Source organism: Pelodiscus sinensis, chromosome 17, assembly GCF_052426305.1.
Source record: "Pelodiscus sinensis isolate ZL-2025 chromosome 17, ASM5242630v1, whole genome shotgun sequence".
NCBI lineage: Eukaryota > Metazoa > Chordata > Testudines > Trionychidae > Pelodiscus > Pelodiscus sinensis.
In genome coordinates, this window is record NC_143068.1 from 10723768 (window position 1) to 10734203 (window position 10436).

Sequence of the window (10436 nt, forward strand, 5' to 3'; positions counted from 1 at the left end):
ACCATAAAGCCATGGAAATGACTTTGCTGGAGCCTCCTGGAGGTGGTAGACAGCCTAATTGGTGATGTTAATCCCAGTGCATCACGTCCTGTTGCCCTCTACAGCTGCCTGGCAAAAGCAGCCTCTCCAAGGCCCAGAGGAGAGGCATGAGAGAAAAACCACTCAACGCACCATCTTCTCTTTGAGTGCTCTTGTCACTTCTGATGCACTTAGCTCCTGGGAGCTGCCTGACTTCCTCTTTGCAGCTTCTGTGATTTGCCTGGTTGAGGGTGAGCACAGATGGCGTAGTTGGAGTAGTTAGTGCTGTGGTGTTGGGAGCATGATCAGGGACATCCCATTTTTGAAAAGCAAAAAAGTGTGTGTGTGGCTGGGGGGAGAGAAGTAACATCATAAAAATCCTCTTCCAGACTCCTTTACTTCCCACATCTATATTAAAACTCTGCCTCATTGGATAGCTATTTATGGTTAGGAAGCTGTCGAGTAATTGTCCCTTAATATAGCCACAGACTGGTACAAGACTTCCTGAAGCCGCTCTTCCTCCTGTCAGATGAAATGGATTGCTCAATTTTTATTATAAACAACAGGATAAATACAATCGGGGGAGAGCGAGATCTGGCATCAAATCTTGTCTCATCTGAAATGGAGCATGGAACTTGTTCCGCCATTTAATCCTCGTTAGAGAGAAAGCAGATGTTCCAAGCAACTTGGGGAAACTTAGTTCCCTTTCAACATCACTTAACTTCAAAAGTGACATAAAGATCCATTCCCTCTAGGAAGCAAAATAGCTCCAGCTTTATATCGGCTTTGCCCTTTAATGAGACCATGGATTGCAATCCAGCCTTTTATTGAAAAACCTATACAAAGATTATTTAGCAGTTTGTTTTAGTTTAACTCAAAAGTCTCCTTCGCTGCCCAGACCAGATAAAACATCAGTGCTGTACAGTAACTGGAAGAGACACTTGTCTCCCTTTGCAACACATCTTTGTGACAGTGAATTAAGAATATGTTCCAGACAAACAGTATGGGTGACCTCATCTATCTTTGCAGCTCCCTAACAGCAGTGAATCTACTTTGATTTACATCACCTCATGATGTGGCATGCAATCTCTTAGGGTATGTTTACACAGCAAAGTTATTTCAGAATAACAGCCATTGTTCTGAAATAATTATGCAAGCGAATACACAGCCATTCCGTTATTTCGAAATAATTTTGGCTTATTCCAAAATCTGTAAATCTCCTTCTGCGAAGAATAAAGCCTATTTCAAAATACCTATTTTGAAATAAGACATGTGTAGACACTCCACTGCTGCTACTTCGAATTAGCCCCTCCCCAGTGCCTCCTGGGGCTCTAAATCGAGATAGCACGTGTACATTAGGGAATCCTGCCTTGGCCTCATTTTGAGGCTTCCCTGTAGTGTAGATGTGCTATTTCAAAATAACCTATTCTGGAGTAACTATTCAAAATTAATATGCAGTGTAGACATAGCCTTAGTGTTTTGCTGGGCTTGGAATTAAACACTCAAGACTCTATGGAGAAACAATGAGGAGTCTGTGGCATCTTAGGGTGTGTCTAAACTACATGGCTCCATCAATGGAGACATGTAGATTAGGCTGATCGGCAAAGGGAAATGAAGCCGCGATTTAAATAATTGCAGCTTCATTTAAATTTACATGGCTGCCGCGCTGAGCCGACAAACAGCTGATCCGCTGTTTGTCGGTTCCGCACGCTAGTCTGGATGCTCCCGCGCCGACCTGAAAGCCCTTTATTGACCTCCCTGTTATGCCTCGTAGGATAAAGTTTACCAGGGAGGTCGATAAAAGGCTTTCATGTCAACAGGGGAGCATCCAGACTAGCACGCTGAGCCGACAAACAGCTGATCAGCTGTTTGTCGGCTCAGTGCGGCAGCCATGTAAATTTAAATGAAGCTGTGATTATTTAAATCGCGGCTTCATTTCCCTTTGCCTAACAAACAAATCTACATGGCTCCATCGACGGAGCCATGTAGTTTAGACGTACCCTTAGAGACTATTCATCCAATGGAGTGGGTTTTACGTATGAAAGCTTACGCCCTGTGAAATCTATTCAGTCTCTAAGGTGCCACAGGATTCCTCATGTTTTTCAGGTACAGACTAAGGCCACGTCTTACCCAGAAGTTCGAATCAAGACGCGCACCTAAAGCTACGTTAATGGCTTAGGTGGAGTCGACGTACCTTGATTCAAACTTTGGTGCCGTCTCCATAGTGGGAGGTCGATGGGAGAGATGCTCCCATTGACTTCCCATACTCCTCACAAGGAGCAGGAATACTGGCACCAACAGGGATGCCCTCAGTGTTTGATTTAGCAGGCTCTTATTAAACCCACTAAATTGAACACCAGAAGATAGATCTCTGGAGCATTGATCCGCAGATAAGTATAGACATGGCCTAACATGGCTTCCCCGCTGAGACTTTTCTGTATGGAGATGCATGCCTGACAGGCCTGGCCAGATTTTCCCTGCTCATTGGTCCCTACTAGCAGGGCCGTCCCTGCCAATGTTGGTGCCCTACGTGGCCCAGCACCAGCAACTCTCTCTGAGAGGGGAGCAGCCATAGAAGCTGTGGGGGGCATAGTAGGGTTTCCAGCTCTCCTGCACTGAATGGACTGGACGCTATTGCAGCAAGTTTATGTCTGGTCCATCTGGTCCAGGAGAGCTGGCAACCCTAGGCAAGAGTGGGCCAGGATGGGAGGCTCACCGGACAGCTGCAGGGGAGCAGGCAGGAGGCACGGGCAGTGCGAGCATGTGCTGGAGGTGCAGAGGGTGCCCATGCAGCTGGCCAAAGAGAAGTGGTGCTTTGAAGGAGAAAACTACCACTTCCCTCCAGCCACCAGCTATCTGACCCCCCCCTCTGCTCCTCCTGAGTCCCCTGGTCTGTGCTCACGCTACTTGCCACTACCTGGGGAGTGAGGATTGGGCATAACCGGGGGGGGGGGGGGAGGCAGTGCTGCTGAAGTTTGGGGCTGACCGCTGCACTCAGCTGCAGAGGGCACTATGAAAGTTGGGGTAATTTGGAGACAGCCCTGCCCACTAGCCAGTGCTGCTTTCACCTGTCTGGGGAGCTGGTGTCTTTCTAAGCCCTTATCCCTGCTGGGGTTCTGAGGGTCCAGTCTGTCGGTCCATGGTTTTACCCTGCTACAGCTGCTGAGGTAGAACTCGTGCAGTGAGCTATCCCCAGGGCTCTGCTTTCAGGGCAATAGGTGCACAGCATCTTTCATTTTGTGTGTTGGAGTCAGAGAGGATGGGGGAAGTGAGTGGGGGCGGGGGAGACAGGGTCATGTGCCTCCGACCAGTCTGCTGGTTGGTTTGTACTGAGCATGCTCAGTAACACAGCTGAAGCCACTTGACCTCATTCAGCCTTCCCCACACTCCTCAACTATCAGCAGGCATATGTCATCTCCTGGGCAGCATTTCTCATGGCTGAGCTTTGGCCCACATTTTTTTGTTGCCTCTAAGGCTGATCTCCACCAGATCCCAGAGGCTCAGTACAGAAGAATGGCCATATTGGGTCAGACCAAAGGTCCATCTAGCCACTTCCAACAGTGAGCAATGCCAGGTGACCAAGATGGAATGAACAGAACAGGGAATCATCAACTGTTCCATCCCGATCTTCTGCCAGAGGCTAGGGACACCATTTCTACCCATCCTGGCTAATAGCCATCAATTCACCTATCCTCCATGAATTTATCTAGCTCTTTTTTGAACCCTGTTAAAATCCCAGGCTTCTCAACATCCTCTGGCAAGGAGTTCCACAGGTTGACTGTGCATTGCATGAAGAAATGCTTTCTTTTGTTTGTTTTAAACCTGCTACCTATTAATTTCATTTGGTGGCCCTTAGTGCTTGTTATGGAACAAGTACATAACTTTTCTTTATTCACTTTTTCCACACCGGTCATGATTTTATAGCCCTCTATCATAGCCAAGAAGTTTGTCTTTTTTAATTGGTTTTGCTCAAGTCACAGACTTTCTACTTTCAGTGAGCTTTCTTAGGGTTACCAACCCTGCCAGTTTCTCTGGGAGCTCCCCGGAATCAGACTTTATCTCTCAGAGGCTACTGCAGCCAACCCAGGAGATTTTCGGAAGTTAAAAATCCAGTGGCACTCCAAGGTTAAGGCAAGCTCCCTGCCTGCCCTGGCCCTGTGCCACTTACAGAAGCAGCTGGCATGTCACTGGGTTGGAGAGGTCCGGGGTTCTCTGCATTCTGCCCCCACACCCAGTGCCAATGCCACAGTTCCCATTAGCCGGGAACTGCAGCCAATGGGAGCTACAGGGATGGAGCCTGCATGTGAGGGCAGCATGTGGAGCCTCCCTCCTTCCCCCTCAGGTGTTGCTGGGATGTGCCAACCACTTCTGGGAGACACCAGGGCAGACCAGGAGCCTGCCTTAGCCTTGCTGTGCCATGGACTGAGAGCTGCCTGAGGTAAGCTCTTCTAGGCTGGAGCCCTGACCACTTTCTGCACCCCAGCCCTGAGCCCCCTCCCAGAACTAGCCCTCCTTTCCCTCTCCATCAGCCCAACCCCCTGTCCCAGCCATGAGCCCTCTCCCAGAACTAGCACTCCTTTCCCTCTCCATCAGCCCAACCCCGTCCCAGCCATGAGCCCTCTCCCAGAACTAGCACTCCTTTCCCTCTCCATCAGCCCAACCCCCTGTCCCAGCCATGAGCCCTCTCCCAGAACTAGCACTCCTTTCCCTCTCCATCAGCCCGCTCTTCACCCCAGCCCTGAACCTGTTTTTGCACCCAAACTCCCTCCCAGACCCCACACCTCACATCTCCTGCTGCATCCCACCCCAGTGAAAGAGAGTGAGGGTGGAGAGACAGCTAGTGACAGAGGGGGAGAAGCTGGAGAGGGTGGGGTGGAGCCTCAGGAAGAGGGCCCCACAAGACTTTTTAGTACTTTACCTGTTTCGTCACCCTGTCCATGGAGGAAGAGTTCACTTGATGAGCTGTACCAGTCCTGCGAGTTCACTCTTTCCTTGAATGCGTGAGGTGATCCTCACTGCAGCCGGATAAACTGCAGAGAAAGGGGCGGCCAAAGTGTGTTGGGGGGGCATAGGGGTCTACCATGAATTCAATGACCCACTGGCACTCTGATTCCCAACACACCAAGCTCTATCTAGACCCAGGTGGCCTCTGTTCCTATGAAAATGGAGCACTGCTGTTTGGAGCAGTGCCTTGCCAAAGTCCTACCTCCCGCGTAAAGAGGGTGACAGAAGGTAGCAACCTCCTCCCAACTTAATGCATTTGGCTGGGCATTGATTGAAAGTAGCTAGGAACAAGAAAAGCCCAATGTGCAAAATCAGTAATATAGTCAAAACACCAATTAAATTCAAGGCTGTGTGATGGGGTGTCTGTCCTGCACTGGCCCTTTAAAAGTAAACACCTAGCCTTGGGTGAGTGCTGGGTGCAAAGCCCACAGCTGTGGCAGATACTAGCCAATAAGGGCTTAGCTGGGGCTACATAAATACGGGCTCCAGGAGGGAAGAAGGAGCAGACTTGCTGTAGCTGAGGAGCAGGAGGGACTTGGTTGCCATGGAAGCTGGGGGCTTCCTGGAACAGAGCATTTTTGGGGAAAGAAAGGCAGGCAGGGCTGGGGATCTCTGACTCCTAGGCTACAGGGCCTGAAGCAAGGCCTGAGAGTACTAGGGCTTCAGGGGAGCACAATGATGAGTGGCCATTTCAGACAGCAGTTGCCCCTGAGGTAAAGGGCTAGATGAAGAGTGGTAGTGGGTCACTGAGGCAAGGTGGGTACAGGGGAATTCGGGGGGTTCCCTGGGAGGGCAGGACCCAGCGTACAGAGACTGATAAACACCCCCCAGAAGGGGGCTGAGAAACACTGCAATGGGCACTGCTAGAGGGTAATGCCCAGAAGGGAACGCCGTGGTCTGGGAGCGATGCAGGTCTGGAATGAGTGCGGAGTGAGGACATGGGGAGACGCCATCCAGAGAGAGGGGCACTACAGGTTAATGAGCAATTCCCAGGGCTCCCAAGAGGGCGGTGTCAGGATGCTGCAAGAGGATAACTTCTACAGACAATAGAAAGGGCTGCTTGCTTTTGTGTGGGGGTGTCCCTTGCAAGGCAAGCCACAAGACACAAACAATGCCAAGATGTTGACACTGATGGCTCCAGCAATGTTATTGATTGCCTGCCTGTCAGTAAATGTTGACTGAAAGCCTGGATCAGCTCTGGCCTGACACTATGACAAGAGTAAAACCATGGGGATGGGTGTAGCCTTCCTTTCTGACACCATCCGCTGGCTACACCCAGGCCCAGATCCTCAAAGAAATCAAAGGGAATTCCTTACCTTTGGGGATGTGGGGCCTCCATAAGCCTCCTCCAACCTAGTCCTGTACTACCCACAATCCTCTACCTTCTGGTGGAGAGAGCTAATGTGACACGCTGCCCCGTGGTCTTGTTAGAGCACAGCTCTCTCTGGATCTTTTCCAAGACCTCGTGCCCTGTGGCACCAAGCTGCCTGTGCTGCATTCCAGGTCTTGGCCCCCATGTGTTTGACTTAGTGGCCGTTTTGTGTGCAGAAGGACTGCAGAACTAATTCTACAAATACACGATCAGCCTGACGATGAGGATAGCAAAGGGGGCTGTTGCACCAGGACCCAGTGATTCACAGGAGGCTGGGGCCCCCAGCCAACACTACTGCAGCAGAGGCCGGAGCCTCGGGCTCTTTACATCACTGAAGGAGCACCTCATCACAAGCTCCGGACAGCACTAAGGGCTGGGGAGGGGATGTTCTCTGGTCAGCTCTGAGGACTGGCTGCCCCAGGCCCTGTTCCTTCTGGGGCAACCGCCCACCCTGGGCATCTAGTGCAGGGACCCAGGGAGGCTGTTGTTCCTCCTGCACTGTATCAAGGTCTGTTTTTGGTGGGGCAGGGGGAGAAGCTAAACTCTGCCTTAAATGTGAGGAACGAGCCTGGTGGAAGGTGCGTATCATTTAATGCAAGGGACCAGGAGGAAGCAGCCAGCTTCACCAGTGGAAATGCAGCACTCTTACCAGACGCTCATCCTTGTAGAGCTGCTGCTTCAGTGCTGGCAGTAGGAGGGTTTTGCAACTGCCCGGCAAAAACAGGAGCAAGCGACTGGAATTAGATGTAGCCAAAATCCCCAGGCAGGGCCGGCCCAACCATATAGGCAAAGTAGGTGGTCACCTAGGGCAATGTTTCTTTAACTTTTTTGAGACCACAGAACACCAAACCATTTTTTTTTTTTTTGCAGAACCCCTACGAAAATGTTCTTTAAAAAAAATTGCCAGACAAAAAAAGACAAAAACAAAGAAGAGGTCGCGGCACACCTGCGAGTTGTTCACAGAACACCAGTGTTCCTCAGAATATAGTTTAAGAAACACTGGCCTAGGGCACCAGGCTTGAAGGGGCGCCAAATTAGACAGATGTGAATTTTTTTCGCTATTTAAAAATAGCTATTAATACGTTATCGCTTATAAACAAAAGTACCAAATATTGCACTTGTAAAACAGTGCATCCTTGCCATGTTGAGTAGTAATATCTATTTCACATTGTGGAGCCGGGCTGCATGTGTAAACACAGGTAAAACGTGTCCTGGCATAGCTTCAAAAGAGCGTCGCCTGGGTTTGCTGCCTGGGGCCAGATCTGGCAGTCCAGTCATTCTCAGTAGCCCAGTGTAGGCGAGTCATATGGAATGGGGGAGAGGGGATGGCAAAGTCATAGTTCTCTAGGCTAGTGGTGTTCAGACTATGGGTTATGACCCCGTATTGCATCGTGGAATGTTAAGCACTGAGCCTCATAGCTATGGGGGGATCAGGTGACCAGTGGGGGCGCTAAGGCAGCTACCTGCCTGTCCTGGCACCGCAGACTGCGCTGGGCCCAGAAATGGCTGGCAACAGGCCCAGTTCCTAGGTTGCGGGGGATGGGGGGAGAGCACACAGGCTTCCATGCACTGCCCCTGCCCTGAGCACTAGCTCCGCATTCCCATTGGCTGGGAACCTGCTGCTGGCTGCTTCCAGGGTGCAGCGTGGTCTATGGTGCAGGAAAGGCAGGAAGCTCCCTTAGCACCCCCACTGCACCACTGACCAGCAGCCACTCGAGGTAAGCCTCTCCTGCCCCAGCCCTGAAACCCCCCAAAGCCAGAGCCCCCTCCTACACCCCAAAGCTCTGATCCTCATGCCCACCCCGGAGCACACACTCTAGTCAAATTTTGTTGGGTCACAAGCATCAACCATGTTTTTCAACTGGGTCATCAGAAAAAAAAGTTTGAAACCACTGAGCTAGGGTGCCAAAAACTCTTGGGCTGGCCCTGTCCATGGGGTATGTTGCTCCTATCCGGTGGATTTGGGGCTGTCCTTTACAGGGTAACTTGAGTCCTTGTCCTAGCTCTGATGCTCTGTGTCCTTGGACAAGCCTCATCCCCTTTCTCTCTTGCTGCTTCCCCTCCAATGCCCCCATCTGTCTTTTCTAAGTGCATAGTAATCCCTTCAGGGCAGAGACATCTTCCCACTACATATGTACAGCACCTAGCTTAATGAGGAGCCAGTCCCCACTGAGGACCCCAGACAATTCTGCAATACCACCAATAATGAGCATTGCAAACTTGTTGAGCACCACACACAAGGACAAGATTAGATATTTGCTTTAGAGCAACACTCATAGTCTAATTCTATCCAGTTCCCAATAGCAGTGTATCACCCAAGAGGCAGGTTTTTTTCCCTCTCCTAACTGAAGGAGCCACTGTGTGGCTTGCAAGGAGGTCACAGGGGAAGGAGCTAGCTGTAACTGTGCTACTGTGTGTGCCTGCCAGCCTGTCTGTAACCATCTGTTTGGCTTTGCCTACTGTTGCATGGCTGCTTTTGAGCTCTCACTTGCCACTTTTCAAAGGTCACCTGGCCAGATGAATTCACAACATGACTACCACCATCCGTTTCTTTTTTCCCCTTCTGCAGATGCCTCAGTGTCTTCCCCAAGTCAGCAAGTAACTAATGAAGCACTTGAGCTGCTAAACGCACATTGGTCTTGTCTAGGGTTATATGAACAGCACGATAAAACCCTTGCTCACTAGCGCAGAGGCTTTCTATTAATTGTTTCCTTTATTCTTCTGCATGGAAAATAGAAAGTTTTTGCTGCACTTCTGGTTGGAGCATTTACTCCCTTACACTTTCTAATTGGGTGTAATTTTTACAGTGGGTCTGAGAGGGTCATGATTTCAGTGCTTTGCATTAGGAAGCCTTTTACTGAAAGCTGTATGGCAGTTCAAATGTAAATTAGCGTATATAACCCGCGCATGTGTATTACCCGCACCCATGCATAACCCGCGGTTTTTCCTGATTGTGTTAAAAAAGTCTTAGATAATTCACGCATGTGTATAGCCTGCAGGAGATGAACAGCACCTGTAATGAAGTGTTAATGAACTGCAGCTGATGACGCTGAGCAGTAAATATGCTACAACCCTTATTGCTGGTATATAACCCCTTTGAACCACACCGTTTTACCATTCATTTATTCCTTTATTCCTTTAGTAGTTTTAACTTGTACTGAATTTTTAAAAGGTATTTTAAACTTAAAACTTTTTAAACATGCCTAAGCACAAATCCTACACAACCGATTTTAAATTGTGTGTTGTGACATATGCAAAGGACAATGGAAACAGAGCGGCAGGGAGAAAATACTCTGTCAACGAAAAGTCTGTTTGGGAGTGGAGAAAGGAAGAAGCAGAGCTTGAGAAACTACACCCTAGGAAAAGAGAGCAATGCGGAAAGCCAAGTGGCCAAATCTGGAAGAAAACCTGTTGAAGTGAGTTCGTGCACAGAGAGAGGACAAACGAGTGGTGTCAATGGTAGCCATATAGCTCAAGGCTCGACTTATGGCTATGGAACAGAAAATCTATTATTTTAAGGGGGGCTCGGGAAATTGGGTGTACAAATTTATGCGAAGAAACAATCTTGTCAGTTCGCGCACCCACATCTGCTGGCCAACGGCTTCCCGACAAATGGGAAAACAAAATGGATGATTTTAAAACTTTTGTACATAAAGAAATTCACTAGCTGGGATTGAAACCAAGCAATGTTATTAACATGGATGAGGTGCCCATGTCATTTGAAATACCCGCTACTCGGTCTGTTGTAGAAACTGGATCGAAAACAGTCTGTGTAGCAACCACCGGTCATGAATGCACCTGTTTTACTGTAGTATTGGCATGCACGGCAAATGGTGATAAATTAAAACCAATGGTGATTTTTAAGAGGGTAACGATACCTAGAGAAAAACTGCTGGCTGGCGTTTATGTGGTTTGTAAGAAAAAGGGCTGGATGAACACAGATGTTATGAAGATGTGGACAGACAGCTGCTTTTGTGCACAAAAAGGTAGTTTTTAAATCCTAAATCTCTGCTGGTTTTAGATTCCTTGGCCACCCACAAAG